Source organism: Lolium rigidum, chromosome 4 (genome assembly GCF_022539505.1).
Source record: "Lolium rigidum isolate FL_2022 chromosome 4, APGP_CSIRO_Lrig_0.1, whole genome shotgun sequence".
NCBI lineage: Eukaryota > Viridiplantae > Streptophyta > Magnoliopsida > Poales > Poaceae > Lolium > Lolium rigidum.
Genome location: NC_061511.1, coordinates 261,530,627 through 261,536,626, shown reverse-complemented (window position 1 = coordinate 261,536,626; position 6,000 = coordinate 261,530,627).

Below are 6,000 nucleotides of genomic sequence, written 5' to 3'. Positions count from 1 at the left end.
ATTATATTAACGTTCAGGTACATGTGCTGTTTAATATCTGCAATAGTTTGGCCTTACAATGGGGGGAGGATCCGGTGGCACGTAGGGTGGCGTTCGCAAGTCCTAAACGGGATGTTCCTAGGATCAACTTCATGTTGGTTTTTGGCCTTGTTTAGGATCGGCTTACGGAGCACCGTGCGTGGCCGCAAGGCCCAACCTGGAGTAGGATGATCCGGTTATGCGGTGAAAACCCTAAATCGTCGTAGATCTCATTAGCTTCATCTTGATCAAGCGGGACCACCAAGTATTCGTGCACCCCGTACGGATCATGGGTGGATCGGCTCTTTGAGCCGATTCACGAGATAACTGAGAGCCGATCGAGGCTCGTATTTGCGTTTACATGTATGCCTGCGGGGAAACTAAGCGAGGCAACCTCATCACCTTCACGACCGGGTATAGGTCGGGTGGCACGCCCTTGCACTTCGCAACGCCGCGTGTGACCGAGAAGAGCATTGCGGGCCGTCGCTCGGAGGGGTCTCGGCCAGCCGCGGCTCTAGGCTCCCCCGGCTCTACGGTGTTGACAAGGCCGCTGCCCGCCGGTGGGTTTTGGCGGTCAACACATTACGGCACGCCCGGTGGGACAATCGTCTACATCAACCACATCGCCATCTACATGCGAGATGGCGGACGACACGCCCGATCACCTACGAGGATACGCTGACGACCTCAAGAAGCAATACAACGAGATCAAGGCTACCCTCGAAGCCGACCTCATCGGCTCTTTTCGGAGAACCCGTTACGGTGGCATCGGATGGAAGGGGTTCTCACCGGAAGGTGCACTCGATGGGGTAGACCTCTCTGCCTCGTCGGAGGAACGCACCGAGGGTGCAGCGGCGGGAGATCAACTACACGGTGGCTCACTCGCTACACCGCCACTGCGAGAACTTGGTCAACGTCTTTGGAGCGTGTCGCTGCGCGTGATCCGGGAGATCATGAGCCACCGGTACTCGCCGTCGGGACCAGCTCTCGGGACGCATCAAGGAGAGTTGCCATTCCGATCCCGTCCACCGCTGCCATTTGCGTTGGCAGCACACTGCTGAAGTGCCGACTACACCGGCATTCCTCGTCTACGAGGTGGTGGCGACCCCGGTGACTACCGGTTCTTAATGGAGGCGCCTAAGGAGATCCCTCATGGATACGCGTGCATGTATGTGCCGGATTGTGGTGGCTGGGCACTCACAAACCAGGCCACAACATCGGGGACTCCGGCGAAGACGGGAGGAACGTCGGCGACGGAGCGGACGTGGCTAACTAAATACGCCACACCGACGAAACTCCCGAGCCCGGCTCCGCGGGCGGCTCGGAGGCTGGAAAAGCAAACGTGGCGAGGCCAAGTACGCCACCCCGGCGAATCTTCGGAGTGCAACTCCTACGGCCGGCACGGCGGATCGGATCGGTACCATGCGAGAGACCGGTTCGGCATGATGCCGAAAAGAAGGGCGATCGGCTATTCCAAGCCGTACCACGACGATGTACGAGATGATCCCGCTGCCACCAAAATATCGGCTCCACGACTTCTCCAAATTCGGTGGATCGGATGGCTCCGGCTCCATCGAGCACGTCGGCCGATATTTGGCTCAACTAGGACCGGCTTCGGTGTCGGATCAGCTACGCGTGAGGCTCTTTTCACGGTCCCTCACGGGATCGGCTTTTGGATGGTACACCTCTCTACCGGCGAACTCCATCCGAGTCTTGGAAGCAATTGGAAGAACGAGTTCCATATGCAATACCATTCGAAGCTTCGAGTGCGGCATTGCCGATCTAGCACAACTACGTCGAGACGCGGGGAAACGGTGACGAGAATACATCCGGCGCTTCGGGAATCTTAGGAACCGATGTTATTCGGTTCGTATAAGCTGAAAAGGAAGCGATCGAGTTGGCGGTAGCAGGCCTTGCAACACGGCTCAAGGACATGGCCTCCCAAGCAGATTATCCCTCGGCGGCGCACATGGTTCGAAACTATCGGCATATGAACAGCGCCACCCCGACACTGTACCAAGACAAGTTCAAGCGTGCGATAGTCATGGTCGATACGGAGGAGGATGAAGTGCTGCGGGAGGCCAAGAGATAGCGATGGGCTGAGTGGACTCGGGGAGGAACCCACGTGGCATGCAAATGGGTAAAGCCACCGGGGCCGCCCGGGGGATTTGATTTTGACGTGACCAAGGCCGAACAAATCTTCGACCTCCTGCTCAAGGAGAAACGAGTTGACGGTTCTCGAAGGTCTCAAGTTCCCCACGGCGAAAGAGCTAAACGGAAAGCCGTACTTGCAAATTCCACAACTCGCTTTCCCATGCCACCAACATTGCCGGGTGTGGCGTCGGCACATCAAGCGGCGATAGAGAAGGGGCGGCTAATTTTCAACCGAGTACGCCATGAAGGTCGACACCCAACCCTTCCCCGCCGTTAACATGGTAGAAATCACCTACCACGAAGGTTGCCGGCCAGGTCCCTCGTTCGGCATCAACATGGTAGGACCTGGAAACCACTGCGGCAAAGATGGAGATGAGGGCGGCTGCTCTCATAGCAAGGACACGAAGGAGGCCGCTCCACGCGATCGGCTCCATCATGATGGCAAGCGCTATGTCACGAGAGGGAGAGGTGAAGAATATAAGATATCAGCGACCCCTCTCTGATCACCTCCTCAACAAATATGTTAGTCAGTATGACCAACGCCGGCGACCCAATTACGGTGATAGAGAAGATCGTTTGGCTAGAGAAGCCAGAAGATATCGTCGGCAGGATCACGATGAGGAGGAGCACGAGCGCTATGCCACGGAAGCATCAAGGGAGCAAGATGACAACACCAGACACTGGGACTGCCCCTTCTTCAGACACTGCTGGGATTCAGGAATGAGCCGATTGCCCACAATCGGCAATTGCCCAAGTGCAATCGGAAAAGGAAGGAGGCAGCCAACGTGTACGTGTTCGACGCTTAGGGCCTCTCCCGCCACAAAGCAAACGCGGCCGAGTCACCTCGTTGGGCAGATCTTGAAGATTCGAGAAGACGAGGGAGAAGTGGAAGAAGACAGGTACCACCGGCCAGGGTGGTGCCCGACGGACTCAGCCGTTCCCGAGAAGCGCGGGGTTCGGCGATTGCGCGGCACTGGAGGAAGCCGAAAGGTTGTACATGCATACGCTAAGAAAGGCACGGCACGATCTGGCTGCAAAGGTTCAGCGAACCACTGGATGAAGAGGGTCGTCCACGGAAAATGGAGTGGCGCCCTAAACGAGAGGAAAGCCGATGATGAGACATCGGGCTGGCACAAACATGGTACTCGTCTTGCCGACGGAGCGTAGCGCTCCACGACTCTACGGAGCACACAAGGTGGACGACGGCGAGGCGCATCAAGTCGGAGGTTGGGTTGGTTTCATCCAGCACGACCAAGTAGCAAGATCAAACCAATGGGCAAACCGGGAGAGGCTGATCCTTGTGATCGGCCCCAAAAAATTTACGAAGGGAACTTACAAAACCTTCAACGAACAAGCAACGTGGAGGCCGATTCCGGCAATCGGCCAAAATTATCCTCACCTACCTTTCTACACGGGTTCAACATGTTATCCAACGAGGCGATACCATCAATTTTCTTGACGAGAATCGGCTCGGGGGGCACTCGAGTATATGAAAATGCGAGGATATGCAACGAAGCATCTCATCTTTTGTTGATGGGTATTGGAATATGGGGGCCGATGTACGGGTCGGCCGTAATAAAAAAAAATGAAAATTCGAAAATTTTCGAACACGGCCGATGCGGCGAGGCATCGACTTAAGGACATGAAAGCCGATGCATGGCCATCGACTCAAGGAGATTTCTTCAAGGACAATGTCGGGAGCAGCATGGGCGCGCGGATCGGATCAATGATCGGATCAATGTCGAGGGAGCCTATACGGCGGCGAGGAGCGAAGAAACTCGGGGGGCAGCTCACCTTGAGGGCTCTCCGTTTTTTGGGAAGCCGATGCATATTTAAATCGGCTAGCTCGGCATAAGGAGCTCCCTCAGACATGATCGAGCCTAGGTCCATGCCTGCTTTACCTTGGCGAGACTCGGGGGGCAACAAGCTGGAAGATGCCTGTTTTTAGAGCCGATTAGGGTCACTCGGCTGTGCATCATGGTCGTCTCGGGCGGGCGGGAAGGAAAGCGCGCTAGTACGGGGCTTGGACTATCTTTTACGAAAGGAAAGAGTCGAGCGTTGCTATCGGTCTTAGCATGCAAACGGAGGGATGAAATTGGAGCGATTAAAGGATAAATGGAAAGAACAATTTCATTAATTCCAAGGAGCGGCTTTACAAGAAAGAGCCGATGGCTCTCAAAAGAGGGATGCGGTGCCTAGTGCCTTGCTACTACTAGTCCTATACTACTAGTCGTCGTTGTCCTCGTCATCGCCGCCGTCGACGTCGTCGGCGCTGCTCCCGAGGGAGCTCTTCGTCGGCTGCTGCCCCGGCCCTTGGCCGGAGCCTCTTCCTCCTCGTCATCATCATCATCCTCGCTGTCCGCCCGGGGAGCGGAAGCGCTTGGTCGGCGGGTACCCGATGGAGGAGGAGGAGTCATCCTCCTCCTCTTCCTCTTCGTCATCATCCTCGTCCTCGCTGTCCGCCCACATGCGGGGGCGCTTCTTCGGCGGGAGGGCTGGGCGGAAGGAGAGGCTTTGGCCTTCGCTGCTTCTCCTTCTTTTTCCTCCTTGTCGGAGGAGAAGGGATTCACTTGCGGGGTGGAGGCTGTCCTCGGTCTTCTTCTTCGGCGAAGATTGGGGGAAGAGTTTTGAGAAGGAAGAGGAAGAGGAAGACATTGCTACGGGGAGGAGAGGGTTTTTTGGTGCCGATAGGCTGGGATGGAATAGAGGATATGAGAGAGAGCTAACCGGTCGGCGCGGTTAAATAATGATAAATCGGTGAAGGATTAATGCCATTACAACTTCCAAGGGATCGATGCTAAAGGCTGTCGGGATTGTTAGAGAGGGCGAGAAGACGGGGCATAATGATGACGGATGCTTGTAACGGCTCTGCTTCTGCTACGACATGACCCTTCGAAGGGAAAGCATAATGATTTTGGAAATGTTATTTCCAAAACCAGGGGGGCATGTGTTATCACCGGATTTTGGACGAATCCGGAGGTGGGCCGGGCTTGGAAGATTACATGTGGAAGAATTCTAAGGCGGCACGGCACGAAGGGTCTTGGGCTGAATTGCCCGTGTATCTTTATTTAGTAGTTTATTATTTTAGTTTAGAGATAGAATCCTAGTCGTGCACGGTTTAGTGCACGCCCTCATTAGAAAGTCCCCTGGACTATAAATATGTACCTAGGGTTTATGGAATAAACAACAACTCACGTTCAACCCCAAAAACGAACCAATCTCGGCGCATCGCCAACTCCTTCATCTCGAGGGTGTCTATCGGGTAGCGACATGCTGCCTAGATCGCATCTTGCGATCTAGGCAGCACAAACCACGTTGTTCATGCGTTGCTCGTACTTGAAGCGCTTTTGATGGCGAGCAACGTAGTTATCATTAGATGTGTTAGGGTTAGCATTGTTCTTCGTTTAAGCATGCTTACGTAGTGCAACCCTAGCGTATCTAGCCGTCCTCACGCCTATCTCAGGTGTGGGGGCGGCACCCTGATACGTCTCCAACGTATCGATAATTTCTTATGTTCCATGCCACATTATTGATGTTATCTACATGTTTTATGCACACTTTATGTCATATTCGTGCATTTTGTGGAACTAACCTATTAACAAGATGCCGAAAGGCCGATTCTCTGTTTTCTAGCTGTTTTTGGTTCCGGAAAGGCTAGTTACGGGCAATATTCTCGGAATTGGACGAAATCAACGCCAAACCTCCTATTTTCCCGGAAGGCTCCGGAACACCGAAGAAGAGTCGGAGAGGGGCCAGCGGGGCCACCACACCATAGGGCCGCGCGGCTGGCCTGCGGGCTGCGCCGGCCTATGGTGGGGCCACCCCTGC